Source organism: Corythoichthys intestinalis, chromosome 2 (genome assembly GCF_030265065.1).
Source record: "Corythoichthys intestinalis isolate RoL2023-P3 chromosome 2, ASM3026506v1, whole genome shotgun sequence".
In the NCBI taxonomy this organism is placed as follows: Eukaryota; Metazoa; Chordata; class Actinopteri; order Syngnathiformes; family Syngnathidae; genus Corythoichthys; species Corythoichthys intestinalis.
In genome coordinates this window covers 37088074-37103830 of record NC_080396.1, presented here as the reverse complement: position 1 = coordinate 37103830, position 15757 = coordinate 37088074, and the positions used below count along the sequence as shown (strand labels likewise).

Here is a 15757-nt window from a genome sequence, read left to right as displayed (position 1 = left end):
TTTTGATGTTAGAATTCCAGTTTGGTCACTAGAAATGTGCAGCCATCTTCCTCTTTTGCATGACAAAGAAACCACCCCAGCTAAACTTCATCTTACCGATGGAGTTTACACTTCATACACACCACATGCTCAAGCATATACAGTAAATGAGACACTGATCCAAATGTCTGTGAGAACAGGAAGTGGAGCTGAACAGGAAAAAGGAAAGGGAAACCAGTGATGAAACAAAAGGAAATGAATGCATGAATAACACACAGAAGAGGATGAAGACCTGGACTGTAGTACAAGCAACACGTATCATTTAAAATCAAAAGTGAATGTGTTCATCGTGTTCAGAAAACAAAAAATTCTACTACGCCTACGAAGAGTTGGTCTAGCTTCAAGCTCAAGGTAGATGGTCTAAGGTGAATTTGCTGAGACAATGATCAAGGTGCAGGCAGACAGATTCAGTTTACTTTGATTTGCAAGCTCCAATTTACAACACCAGGATTCTATAGTAACTAGGGGTGTGAAGAAATATCGAAATGGTGATATATCGTAATACTTTGTATCCCAAAAGGTTATCGATATGCTCCTGCCGAGAATCGAGATATCGTTTTGAAAAGGAGTCAATGTCTGAAAAAAAATAAAAATGAACCAACAAGTTGCTACCAAAATTTTCCACCATAATAGTGTCTCAGTTAATTCTAAGGCTGCATTGACGGTGCTCGACGCCCAATCCATTTAGACTGGGAACGTTCATTCATTCGAAACCAGAGCATTCACAGTCATTCTGTCCAATTTTCAGGGCATTTACAGGTCACTTGCTGTTCATTTTAGGGCATTTACAGGTCATTTTCTGTTGAGTTTGAGTCACTACCTATTCATTTGGGTGATTCCCAGGTCATTTCCTGTTTTGTAACTCAAAATAAATAAGAAGAGACCCATAAAATACCCCAAAATCAACAGGAAGTAACTGAAAATGAACAGGTAAAAATGACCCTAAATGGCCCAAAATTACCTCATTGCCTGGCATTGGCTGCCACTACCGGCCATAGACGTTCAATCCGTTTGAACTGGGAGGCACCCTCCCAGTTTAAATGGATTGGACGTCTAACTAATGATAAACTCATTCCAATTCATAGCAGAAGATTGTTTTTCTGTTTATTAGTTGTTTGTAGAATATCCTAGAATGATTTCCTGACCAATGTATCGATAATAGTTGTATCGTCAGATCATCATTATCGTCATCGTATCGTATCGTATCTTGAGGTACCAAGAGGTTTCCACTCCTAACAGTAACAGTGAACGCAATTTATATCACTTCAAAATAAGCAGCAGTTAAGCAGTTAACGAACATATAATAAAAAAAAGAGGTTTTGAGATATTTAATGGGCCTTTGAGTTAAATTTTAATGTCAGATATAATTGAAAAAATGCTAACATAAAATGGAAAATACTTTTGACGCGCTAACAGTGAGCATTGATAGTTTTCATGACCCTTTAAGCAACTGATATTTGACGTAAACAGATACAAGTATACATGAATAATCACAGGCATTTATTTATCCTTTGTGAACATATACTACGGATAAAGACACTTTCTCGTTGGTAGGATAAGAACAAATGTATTCTTTTATTGTGTTTACATGACTGTAATATACGACATTATCGACTGGTGGCCAATGCGGGCATCGTCGTGGGAGCAGCTCACATAACCAAGTAGGTCCAGCTGCGTCCCGCAGTACTCTCCCATCCTTCCACGCCTCTTTTTAGTGGAAAGTGGTTAGGGGTAGGGTTTTTGGTGCCTCAGCATCCCATTATGATGAAAAAGGGGTTAGGGCTTAAAGTGCCTGTGACACGAAAAAGCATGTTTATTTCATAATACACGCGGTATTTTATGCCCCTGAATGATATGGGCCGCTTGGATGTGTGTGGAAGCGATCGCTATTTTTATTTAGTTTTTTGAATCCCGCGCCATGAAAATGAGTGACTTCCATCTTCGGTCTTGCATTGAGGAGGAGGGCGCTGTGACGTGTACGGAAGAAGACGTCCTCTTCACATCACTCGGTTCGGGTTAGCATGTCGGCTAGCTGTCACGCCTTCTGGTTTGTTTACATTCTCCGAAGCCGGGGAAGGGAAATGACATATGTCCGATTTAGGTGTCATAAAATATCGTTCGGGAGGTGCGACAGTAAAGGTGAAGTCGACAGTTTTGACCATTATGGAGTAATTTTGCCATGTCGTCCTGAATAAATGCATTTTTATTATTTCATATTCCATTCAGCACAAGACTGTTATTTGTCATGACCATGCCATTTATTTAGCAATTGGGGAAAATACTTGGATAAAAAGAATATGCTGTAAAAATATTGAAGTAAAGAGACAGAAACAATGACATTTTGCCGCTCTCTTCGTCGCGTTTTCCTCGTTGTGAATAGTTCCCCCTCGACGGGCTGACTGGTCCTTCTCAAGCCATTTATATAGCTATTGGGGAAAAATACTTGGATAAAAAGAATATCCTGTAAAAATATTGGAGTAGAGAGACTGAAACAATGACATTTTGCGGCTCTCTTCATCGCGTTTTCCTCGTTCTGAATAGTTCCCCCTCGACGGGCTGACTGGTCCTTCTCAAGCCATTTATATAGCTATTGGGAAAAAAATACTTGGATTAAAAGAATATCCTGTAAAAATATTGGAGTAGAGAGACTGAAACAATGACATTTTGCGGCTCTCTTCGTCGCGTTTTCCTCGTTCTGAATAATTCCCCCTCAATGGGCTAAATAGTAAAACCGATGAGCCCAGTCTACCGCTGACGCCATCCACCTGTTGGGGACGCTAAAGCCCTATAATGGTAGGCGTAGCTAACCGGCAGATTAAAAGACTAATTTCTCGTCATCTGTGCTTTGCTAAATTGTTGTATATAGTCGAATCGTCTCAAAATATGATTCTAATTCACATAATAATGCCATTTAAGACTTTTTTTCTCGTGTCATATGCTCTTTAAGGTTTAGGACAAAGGTTAGGGATATTGAAAGCACGGGGCGTGGTTGGCGTATGACGAACGCTTGATCTAACTGGTCGTTGAAAGCAGGGGGTGCATTTAGCGTATGATGAACGCCTGATGTGATTGGTCGTTGAAAGCTGGGGCGCGGTTGGTGATGACGAAGCTTGATCTGATTACTCATTGAAAGTAGGGTCAGGGGGTGCGGTTGGTGAGTACAGCGGGCTCGCAGCTGAACCCTTCTCCATATAACTGGATTTATTTATTCATTTATTTGTTTTATTATATTGATTACATAAATGTTGTATATATTAAAAATATGGGTGCATATTATGGTGGCTGGAACGTTTTTTTATTTCCATTTATTTCAATGGGGAAACGTGATTTGAGATAGGGTTAGTATGAGAATATATGAGTATGAGTTTATGGGATCGAGTGTGGTCATGGAACCGATTAAACTGGTATCTCAACTTAGGCACCTCAGTAATATTGTGCTTTCAGGCAAAGTCTAATAACAATGTATTTATGCATGCCTAGGGGTGTAACGGTACACAAGTATCTCGGTTCGGTACATACCTCGGTTTTGAGGTCACGGTTCGGTTCATTTTCGGTACAGTAAGAAAACAAAATGCAAAATATAAATGTGCTAGTTTTTTATTACACACTTTTGTGCTTTCACCAATAGGAACAGTAGCCTATACAAAGCTAGAATTCTGCTCAAAAAGTAGTGGGTATTTAAAGATAATAATCCAACAACAATTTGCCTTTCAGACCCCGCGTATTGGTCAGCTTTCTTTCAGAAAGAAAGAAGAAAAAAGAAGTCCTGTGCTAAAGAGAAAAGCAATCCCGATGACAAAGATTTTAACATGTATTTTACAAATAAAATGCCTCAATGATTTTTTTTTCTTATGAACGGTTTTCAAAAGCTTTATTGGTGGATTTTCTCAAGTTAAAGCGCCACACAGAAATTAATAAATTTAATTGTGTAAGCAGGATCTGTCTATTATTCTTATTATTTAATTACAGGTGTTACAGGTGTTTAGCTCATTTCAATTTATTTTATTTAAATGGGCTATTATTTATTTTATTATGTGTTTATATTTTACAAATATGATGTAGTATTCATTTATATTGTACATTTTATGTTGTATAACTTTAGTTCCTATGTGAACATTAGTTCCTACTTGTTTTGTTGTGGTAGGAGGGCTTTGTATTGAACACGGGGCAGTGTTGGTTATTATTATAGCAGAGAAGACAACTGTAAATCTACCACTCAGGAGATCTGATGGACTCAAAAAGTAGGTTACGATTGCATATTAGTTTGGAAATCGACCGGATCCACCGTATTTTTACACAAGTGACTTCCGGCCCGATCCTAGCTACCGGTAGTAGTATTGAAGCAGGAGGGCCGCGTCTCGCGTCAAATAATAAACTCTGCCGTTCTTTTCGCGGTCGTCACGTTGAGCCGCTTCTGGGACGCATCTAACACGAGGCCGCACTGCAACTGGTGTGCATTGGCTGTTTGACTTTAAAGCCCGCGTTTCATGTCAACGGCGGCCATGTTGTCGCGCCGTTGACGTTTCTGGGTTATACTATCCAACCGTGTTGGTCCTCATTTTAGTAGAGAAGACGGAGTAAATATAATCTACGCAAAGAAACTGTAACCCGATCGACGCACAGCCTCGAAAAGTAAGGGTTACATTACGTCAGAAACCCGTTCGGTACGCGTCCGTTCCGAACCGAGCACCACGTACCGAAACGGTTCAATACTATTACATGTACCGTTACACCCTTATGCATGCCTACCCAACAAAAAAACCTACAGCAAGAGACACTACTGTTTGTATTTGTCCAAGCCTTAAGCAAAGTTAAGTCGTCATTTACATTGTTCCCATAGAGACCAGTGTAATGTTGTCAGAGCTGCTGCCCAGTCAGTCACCAGAGCATAGTGCCGTGAACACATAGGCCACAAGTGGAATTTTGCACATATTTTCTATGGATGCAGAAAAGAGTGACATTTTTCAATTTAGACAACCAACATACGCAGATTGAGGGGAGGCAGGTAAGGCAGTGCCTCTACTATTGGCCAAAAAATGTCATTGCATATAATTGACTTTCCTGTTTATGAATTTAAAATAAAGTCCTAGCCGGTAAAATGTTGTCTATAAAAGTTATAAAGCAATAAAACAAACAACAGAAATCAATGAAATGAACAAGAATCCTAAAAGTATCTCATAATGGGTCAAAAATAATTTTTCGAACAGAACATGTCACTAGCACCTGAGAGACCCTAACTCCACTAACCGAGCATACTGTATATCTTAAGTTAACTTTATTGCTGCCACTGTGGTTCGGGGTCATCAACATGTTTTGCCTCCCCTCCCACAAAAATATAACTCTGCTTATGACAACCACCACAGAGCACCCAGGGAAATGACTTAAGGTACTGTGCATTTTATTTTAAAAAGAACGTCTTCTGTGTCCTTAGTACCCCTGAAGTAAGGAAAGAATGGTTCCAGTTGATGTATGTATTCATAGGGACATGACCTCCCACTGCGAGTAAGGAATTTTGGGGTGTGATGCTGTCATGAATTCTTGCCCAATTTTGGATACTGTATCTATAAAAATAATAATTACATAAAAAAGGCAGTCTTTGTAAAAGGTCAATCCATAATAAACAAAGGTGTTACTTCAGCCAAAAACAAGCACAGGTTCCACGTATGTCATTGTATTTTTATTTGTACAATACACACTATTTGTTTTTGTTTTTTTATCATGTTACTAAACCATACTTATACTACTGAAATGGTTCCACAGAAAAGGTACTGTAAGTGACATTGATGATCATGGCGCATACCAAGTCTCGGGTGTGCACTTTGATTTTTGAGCGACATTTGTCGATAGAAGGGCAAAACTGGGACAACTGGTAAATCACTAACATCAGCAACACTAGGTAGTGGTAGGTAGTGAAAAATCAGTGTCATTTCACTAGCTCTTTAATTGCTCTAGTGCTGCAACGATGAATCGATTAACTCGAGTATTCGATTAGAAAAAAAATATTCAAATTAAATTTTGTTGCTTCGAGTATTTGTTTAATTAAAGTGTGTTGTAAAGTTTATTTTGAAAGTGTTTGGATTTAGTTTTATTGATTAGGGTGGATGACACACAAAACCTGAAGTCACATTCATAGAAAAAGTCTGGCAACATTATAGAAATATTGTGGGAATTTTATGAGAATAGTCTGGTATTAAAATAGAAATAACTGGGAAATGATAAAAAGTGGCAATGTAATAATAAAGAAAAAGAAGTTGAAACAGAAAAACAGGTTGGAATTTTCATCTTAAGAGTCGGTAACACTATTAGGAGACAGAAGGTTCTGGGGGAAACAGCTGACTCACAATAGAACAGCAACAACATTGTGAGGGTTCAGGATGTTCAGTGACTAAAATTTTCAGACTAGAACGCAGAGCCAGTGACTACCTGAGTTTTGTCCAACTTCCTTTTTGGCAATCATCCAGAAGGTTCCGTCCACACTGTGCAGTGCGATTCCACCTTCCCAGATGAAACACTTCAGCTGGGCCAGTTTGCTCGGAGAGGACGATGCTCTGCAGGGAATGAACCCACATGCTGACTAGTGACACACAATTAGCACTTCCCCTCTTGCTTTTCACATGAAAAGTTGTGTTGACTAGAATTGACTGAACCATTACTCAAAAAGGCCTCGTGTTTGTCTTCTATTGATAAGTAAAGTTAATGCATTTTGTGAAAACCTTATGCCAATCTCAAATACACAATAGCCACAATTTAGACTGATCTGCTGGCCGTTCACTATTAAAGTGTAGCAATCAAAGAAGTTGGGTTCACCACTCTTTAGGGATTATTAATAACCAAGCAGTCACTTTGCGAACATTTGAAACTCAGATAACAATCTGGCCCACTTTTACTTTGAAAAGAACTTTCTCTGTTTTGCTCACACCTCACACGCACATTCTCACTTTTGACATTCATAGAGTTTTCTTTTAACATGAACATGTTTCCAGTGGGGAAGCAGGAATTGAGGGTGGAGTCGCTTAAGGGAAAAGTCAACCAATATCATTGACATGCGCGACTGATCTGCATTGGCTGAAGACAATAAGTAGATTGAAAGGGGAGGCCATCGCCATGTCGAACATAAATCAGATTCTTTTTGGTGCAAAAGTCTTAACCTTATCAGCTGTCAAACCATCTTTAGTTATGTTTGGATGAGTTTAAAAAGGAACATTACGACACAGTTTTTAGATTTTGAAAAACAATAATACAACATTTTGATGTTGTTGTGGAGTTGCGGTTCAGCTTTCTACTGCATTCTCCTAACACTCGAGTAGTAAAAAGGTTGTGTAGTCTGTGTTCTTCTTCGTCTTTATGAGCTGAACCTTGAAAATGTCCTTCAACTCCCTCTGGTGCTCACTTTGACACTCTCGTATTCACCAACATGAATGATGGAAGCTGCTGCCCCTGTGCCTTTGTGCCAGCATACATGCACACATACTTGTCGTGTGTGTGTGTGTGTGTGTGCGTGCGCGGCTGTGAGAGAGATAGTGCGTGTGTAGCATGAATGTAGGTCAGGCTGCTGATGCTCGCCTGGCAACAATGTAGAAAATCCCAACTGTGAATCCTTGTGTGTGATTGGCTATGTGAGCTGAACAGAGATCCAATAAGGTTCCCGCCCTGAGGCACCGTACGTGTGTCTGCGTCCATTTTTCATCATCGTCAACAACACACGTTCAATTCAACTTAAACAATTACTCTTCAGTCTTTTTTTTTGTTTGCGATCAAAACTATTTAACTGCCCATTAAGCTATATTTAAAGAGAATAAATTACATAATAGCATAGAGTATATTTTCAACTCTTCAGCCAAGTTGATTAATAATGTTTTTATTTAAAATGTTATACATTTAACAATATAAACTACACATTCAACAGTAAAATTGGAATTTTATCTGCTTTTGGCAGCGTTAACTACCTTCAAAGCTTGGTTAAAAATGACCTTGTGCATGCACAAACGGGTTTACAAGCAAAATCTTGAAAGTAATCTTTCTTTGGTTCAGAATTTTGCTTTATACATGAACAGGGTTAAGTGTGTGGATGCCTGCAAGCCAGTAATAAAAAAATTAAAAAAAAACTTATTTTATTTTATTTTTTTACAGGTTTGGACTCAATCATTGTCCTCAGACTGCTGTGGTGTTTGTGCTGGAGCATGATGGGAACTCAGAAATATTAATTAAATATACTGTAATAAAGTGATAATAGCTTTCTTCTAAATCACTGCAAGTGCACGTGAGCCCAGTGACAGAGGAAACAATCAAAATAAACACCCCCAGTCTTTGCTGACATAAATGCATTTGGTGATGGAACATTTGAATAATCTGTTTTTTTGTTGTTGTAGATGATTGAAAAAAAATCTTTTAATGCACATTAATCGCTGATAATATCTATACAAATGCAATGAGCTGCTCATCGGTAACCGCTAACAACAGCGCTTTCTCTTTTCCTCACTTTGTTGTGATTGGTCAGCATGAAGAGTTGATGCGCTTGTTCATGGCCAACATGTTCGAAATGTTGAGGAAATTGTTACCGATCCCGCAAATTATTTATAGAGGGGGGCGGGGCTCAAGGATATTTTTAGGGGGTCACCCCTAAAATGGGCCTACCTAATGATGCCACTTTGTTCTGGCAGATCTCTCTCACTTGTTAAATGCATACCCTAATTTACTTTATTGTTTAACATTAATATAATTACATTCAAAAAGTAATACCATTAATGCTTAAAATGCAAATGCTCACTTTCACCTGCAAATGTGATGCAATGCCCATGTTGGAAAGGGTTTCATTTAAAGTGTTTATATTTTGAATGTTCTTTCAGACCCAAGTTAATTTAATATCCATAAATTGAAATGGGATAAATAAATGCTCTTCGCAAATTGAACTGAGGAGCTCCTTTCACAATATTAACTAGTGTAAGCTATAGTTTAAAGTTCATGTCTTGTAACAGAATAACAGCACATTAAAAAATGACATGTAACTGCATGTTTCAACTACATTCAACAGCATAAAGCTACACAGAGCCATTTAGGACATCATTTAATTAGTATAAGGGTCAAATTAGGCCACTGTTATGAAAACATAGATCATAATGACTCTAACAGTCAATATTTAGTGCAACTTCATTCCATCTCATTATAGTAGTTAAGTAAGTCAAGTGGTTAGCACTTCTGATTCACAGTTGAATGGTTGTAGGTCTGAGTCAGTTTCAGTACTTCAGTTTGAGAGTTGTGATGTTTTCCAGCATATGGCTTTTCTCCCAAACATACAAGCATGCCAGGTTAATTGAAGACTAAACTATCTTTAAATGTGGGCATGAATGCTTGATTGTGTACCTGACCAGGGTTCTGTAGCACACATGCATGTGTATCCACTTGTTGCCGTTCTTACAAAAGATAAAAGTCCTTGCTTCTTAACTATTTTTTTTCCAGAATTGAGAGAAAAGTCATAACTTTAGCCTTCAAACTTTTTGTGTCTGATTTTTGGAATGTAAAATGGCTAAATAAATGCTACTATAGTAAAATTCCCATGTGTTTGACTGGTGACTAGTGCAGGGTCTTATGTGGGGTGGGGTCTCTCAGCTCTGTTGAAGAATGAGATGAGCGGCGGCCTGCACCTTGCTGTTTGTTCCCTGTGGGTGTGCGAAAGGGGGTTCCATCGAGAAAGCTAGAAAAGCCCAAGGTCATCTGGGATCGGCCTTACTTCACCGACAATCCGCAAAAGGAGAAGCGCTGTATAAATAATGGATGTTACTGCAGGTTTTGTCATTCATGGTTTTATATGCTGCACTGATGCATAATCCGTTTTCCTGTGTCGTGTCATCATTTGGCCTATACGGATGCATGAAATAAACAAATGGACAAATGTCAACCTGAAATTTCACTGAAGATTAATACAACACAACAATTGCTGTTTCATCAACTTCAACACCTGAGTTGAACTTCCCATTCATGCTTCATGTCTCACAACGTCCTTTGTTGACTTTCCAAAATCAAAGATACATATGCAGACACCACTTTTGAGCGCTGTATTGTTTGTTGCCAACTCACCATTATAACAATATTCATGTTGTGCTTGTGAAAAATGATTTCAATTTGTACTACCATTTACTGACAGTTCTAAACACATCAGATGCATTAGAATAACACAATATTGGTTTGATGCTTAAATTACATTATATTACATATATAACGAGTAAAGACGTTTGATGTTCAGATTTCAAGTCACATGAATTATTTTGCTGCCCACTTGCTTCCCAAATATGAGCGTGCGTGTAAATGAAAGCATGAGCACGTGCCTTCCTTTGTTGCCTGTCCAAATAGTGTATTATTATGGGCATGTGACTGATTTGAGTCCCTGATGAAGAGGTGCCATACTGTAGGGCGGGGCGGGCTAGGGTTCCTCCGCAATAACATGTCTCCCACTCTCCAAACTCTAAACGTAGAATGAGCGTCTGACAAGCTTCCTCGGCGCGACTAGACGACTCGAACCCGAACGATTGACCAACAGAACACAAACGCGCGTCCCAGGGCTTCAATACAATACTTTAAATTAAATCTCGCTCGCAGCCACTTTCGAAATGTACACATGTTCAACAGAGTCGTGCAACATGCTTGTGTCAGCGCAGAGCTCTCGTACCTGGACCACCTGCTCGCGTGCCCGTCTCGCCGTCCGCAAGCAGCATCACGCACGCGAGTACCGAGTGTCTCCCACCTCAAACTGCATGGATGGATCGACTGGTTGGCGGATTGAAGCTTATCATCACGGATCAATTGCGTCGCGCCTCTTCCTCGCCATCCTCCTACTCCTCATCTGCACTCAGTGAAGCTCAGCTCCATGTGCGCCAAGAAGCGCGTACTCGAGACGACATGCGCGCGCTCACGCTCCATCAGGCAGTAGAAAGGCGGGAGAACATATCGATCAGGGGCGTCCAAACTTTTCTCCGATGACCACTTTCAGAACAATCAAAGGAAGCAACAGTTTTTCAAATGCATGTATTGACGGTAACTTTGCATGTACATGCAAAACCTTCCATCTTTAATAGTCCTTATTTTGCAGTGGCGTTTCCTTGGCGCACCGCCCAGCCAAAGCAGTTTGACCTACAGACATCGTTCAAACACCAAAACGAACAGCGTTATCGCGCGACGCAGCTTATTTAGTTTAACACTGGGGGGAAAATACCGTTCGTCCCAAAACCAAAGAAAAAGATGAAATTTCAAAATGTTACTTCTCCTAGTTTTTGTCCAAATCACATAATTTAAACACACACACAAAAAAAATCAGGACACTGAGGGGCACAAAGTGGTATAGTTTTTGCTCCAAACAAGGCCGGCCCAGCCTATACGCAGACTATGCAGCTGTTTAGGGCCCCTGCCCTAGAGGGGGCCCCCAATCTGGAAACCTCGTTTTATACGTTGTTAATAGAGCATTGTTAATAATTTGGCGCGCATTGCCGTTTATCTATGCAAACATCCATTTTCTTGTCATTACAATCTGGCAACCTGGGGAGTGACGTTGAATCTGCTTTGCGATGATTGGTGCTCAAACTTGCTTGGAAAATAGATGCACGAATATGTCGAAGAGAATTTATCTTTCTGGAGCAGAGAAACGAAAGAAGAAGAACATCGGAGAAGAAAAGAAACAACAGTATCAAGGTAATAGAGCATGTTGTTTATGTTGTCAATATGTCGTACTGGTAATTGCCATTAGCCGCAGGGCGAAGGCCCGGAGCGAATCAAGTAAAGCCGAGCAAGTTGTCACCTGTCAGTAACGGCAAATGTACGGCTTCCGCTGATTGTAGTAAAACGAAATATTGGCATAATACGCATTTGAAATGGTGGGCCAAAAATATGGGCCCCCAAATGGCCTGGGCCGGCCCTGGCCCCAAACATACAGTTTGGCCAAATTTTGTCAAAAACATACCTATTCATTTCAAATGACCAAAATTTCCCATTCATTTCAAAGGCACTCTTATTGATTTCCAACCAAAGTGACTCTATATAAACAAGAAGTAACCCCCGAAAGCCCCAAATTGCACTGAAAGTGACCCCGAAATGCCTCCAAATCAACAGAAGTGTCCCAATATACCATCATAGCAAAGCTACCCTCCCAATTTCTCCAGAAACTACTAAGTAATAACTCATTTACTGAAATAGAAATCCAATCCAATTTGACTGTGTTACAATGAAGAGATACAAGATTATTGTAATATGAATATTTACACTACTGAAAAGTAAATCACCAAGATAGCTCAATTCATCACATTGGACGCACACACATATGCATATATCTTTATGTTTACAGTATCACAAAAGTGAGTACACCCCTCGCACTTCAGCAGATATTTATATCTTTTCATGAGACAACACTGACAAAATGACTTTGTCACAATGAAAAGTAGTCTGTGTGCAACTTATAGTTAATTTATTCCCCCCTCAAAATAACTCCGAATATAGCCATTAATATCTAAACCCCTGTCAACAAAAGTGAGTACAGCCCTTAGAAACTACATACATCCCTGAATGTAAAAATTGAGTACTGTTGGTCATTTTCCCTCCAAAATGTCATGTGACTCATTAAATGGTAAATGGTGTTATACTTATATAGCGCTTTTCCACCTTTCAAGGCGCTTTACACTATCTCGCCATTCACCTACTGGTGACACAGCACCAGGAGCAACGTGGGGTTCAGTATCTTGCTCAAGGATACTTAGGCGAGTTCATCAGGGCGAAGAATCGAACCCACAACCTCTGGGTTGGGGGACAACTGCTCTACCACTGAGCCACGCCACCCCGCCACTCATTACAGGAGTGCTGTCAGCGTTGCTGCAGAAATTGAAGAGGTGGGGGGTCAGCCTATTAGGCTATGTTCATACTGCATCAATCAGATTTTTTCGTGTTTTTCAGACTCGAGTGAGGCATTAACTTTTTTGTTTACATCTTTTTATTTGAGTCTTTGTGTTAACAGAGTTCAAAACATCTCAGCCAAAACGAAAGTAACAGAATAATCTTATTCATGGTCCATTTGGTAACAGCGGAAAGGTAAACGCTTAGTCTTTGTCTTAATTCCAAAGTTGTGTTTGGCTGAGTCATAAACAGGTCCTTTATCTTTTTTACACAGACCACATATACATCACTAACGGAAAAAAAAAAAAAAAAAACACACAGGGAGACGCACACACACACACACACACACACACCCCTACACAAAAATGAAAAAAAAAAAAAAAAAAGGAAATAAATTTAACCATAAATAAATAAATGAAAGAATAATAACCAAGAAACAAAATGCATGAAGTTTGATAATACAATAGGTAGCAGTGATATTATAATAACAATAATTAAAAAAATAATAATAAAAAATAAAAAATATTCAAAATAAAAGTTTAATTATTAACTAAACTAACTAAATTTGACAAAATAAAAGGGGAAGTGGGGGGCTTTTAGTCACGTTCTTGAGAGAGTGTGAGTCCATCTAGGTAGTCCTTAATGGGCTGCCAGGTTTTGTGGAAGATACTTCCCCTACCAGTGAGTGAAAATCTCATCTTCTCTAGCTTAAAATGAGTCAAAACATCTTTGAGCCAACAATTATAAGATGGGGATGTGAATGTTTCCACTTGAATGAAATGAGTCGTCTCGCTAATAGGGTCGTAAAAGCAATTACATGGCGTGTCGGTGCAGATAAAACATGTGATAGAGGAGGGCAACCAAAAAGTGCAATGTATGGGTCGTTCCCCAGGTTTGTGTCAGACACGTTTTCCAAATTATCAAAGATCTGCCGCCAGAAACCAGTGAGAATGGGACAGGACCAAAACATATGTGTATGATCAGCAGGTGATTGTTTACATCTATTGCAGTAGTCAGGGGTAGTGGGGTAAATTTTTGCGAGTCGAGCATTAGTGTAGTGTACTCTGAAAATTACTTTGCATTGCAATAGACCATGTCTGGCACAAATGGAGGAGGAATGGACCAGCTTACAAATCTGCTTCCAACGATTGTCCTATATTGCAGTCCCGATCTCGTCCTCCCACTTCTGTTTTAAAGAGTGAGTATATAGATGACTCTGACAGTCAGAGGAATTATAGATGAATGAGATGGTTTGTCTATGGGCATGGTCGAGGTTAAGCAAAGAATCAATCAAAGAGGTTGGTGGCTGATTGGGAAAATTTGGATAGGTAGATTGGACGAAGTGCCTAATTTGTAAAAAACGGTAGAAGTGGGATTGAGGTAGGTTGAATTTCTGCGATAGCTCTTCGAAATTCATAAAGCCGCCGTCAACGTATAGGTCTCGAACATTTATCAGGTCTCTGTTGCGCCAATTCCCAAAGGTGGGATCGAGGTTAGACGGAGCGAATAAATGATTTTTTGCTATTGGTGCAAGAATTGAAGGATCTACCAGACCAAAGTTTTTACGAAACTGAATCCAAATTTTTAATGAATTGATGGCAACAAGGTTTTGGGAAATATGGCGAATCTTTAAAGGAAGCTTTGCAGTTAGGAGAGACTTCAGCGACAACCTAGAGGATCTTAACTCAAGCTGGGCCCATGAGGGACACAAGTCTGTGTCTCCCAACAGCCAATTAATTATTTTGACAATATTACATGCCCAGTAATAAAGAATAAAATTCGGAAGAGCAAGGCCTCCCTGATTCTTAGGCAACCGCAGTATTGTTTTGTTAATACGGGGGTGCTTGTCCGGCCATAGAAATGCAGAGATTAATTTATCTAGATTGTGAAAAAAGGATTTCCTTACAAAAATCGGAATGTGTTGAAACAGATAGAGAAATTTAGGGAGTAAAACCATTTTAACCAGATTAACTCTGCCTGTCAATGAGTGGAAGCACTGACCAGCGTGTCATGTCAAGCTTACATTTATCAATTAACGGATGAAAGTTACTCTTAAAAAGGTCCGCAAAAGAAGCAGGGAGGAAAATACCCAGGTATCGAAACCCTTCAGCTGTAACTTTGAATGGAAACGAGGATGCAGGCATCATTCTTGATAAGGTGTTGATGGGCAGAAGTTCACTTTTTCCAATATTTAATTTATAACCAGAATATTTGCCAAACTGAGTTAAAATTTCAATGACAATCGGGATGGATGAAACTGGGTTTGACAAATACAACAAATCGTCCACGTAAAGAGATCATTTATGGGTGACCTCATTCCTGGAGATGCCCACTACTCGTGCCTCCTCACGAAGCCACATAGCCAGTGGTTCCACTGCCAGGGTGAACAGAAGTGGAGAAAGGGGGCAGCCCTGCCTAGTACCCCTGTGAAGGGGGAATGAAGCTGACCGTACCCCATTTGTAAAGACCTGAGCAGTTGGAGACTGATAAAGCATTTTGATCCATTTAATAAAATCATCACTAAAACCAAACTTTGCTAAAATATAAAACAAATACTTACATTCAACCATACAAAATGCTTTTTCAGCATCTAATGAGATCACCACTTCAGGTACCTCAGAACTAGTAGAGCCAATAATGTTAATAAGTCTTCTTGTGTTAAACGACGAGTCTCGGCCGGCCATGAACCCTGTCTGGTCAGCCGCGATAAGAGTAGGTAGGGCTTGCTGTAGACGTGTTGCTAGAACCTTAGCAAGTATCTTCTGATCAATGTTTAAAAGGCTGATAGGCCTATAACTCCCACACTCAACTGGGTCTTTTTCCCTCTTTAATAGAAGAGAAATGTTGG

General features: G+C 39.6%; 1 protein-coding gene across 2 annotated transcripts in view; it reads right to left on the bottom strand.

Annotated features, from left to right (window-relative positions):
* ccdc120a (coiled-coil domain containing 120a) overlaps positions 1–10891 on the bottom strand; it is a 28531-nt gene extending 17640 nt beyond the window's left edge. Inside the window, exons 1-2 of one of the 2 annotated variants that reach the window (XM_057829972.1) lie at positions 10703–10891; positions 6463–6587 (exon numbers count right to left, since the gene is read on the bottom strand). The gene's annotated coding sequence lies outside the window, so the exon portion shown is untranslated. The remainder of the gene's footprint in view (positions 1–6462; positions 6588–10702) is intronic. The other variant, XM_057829973.1, reaches the window with a different exon arrangement.
* Positions 10892–15757: the final 4866 nt, after the last annotated feature.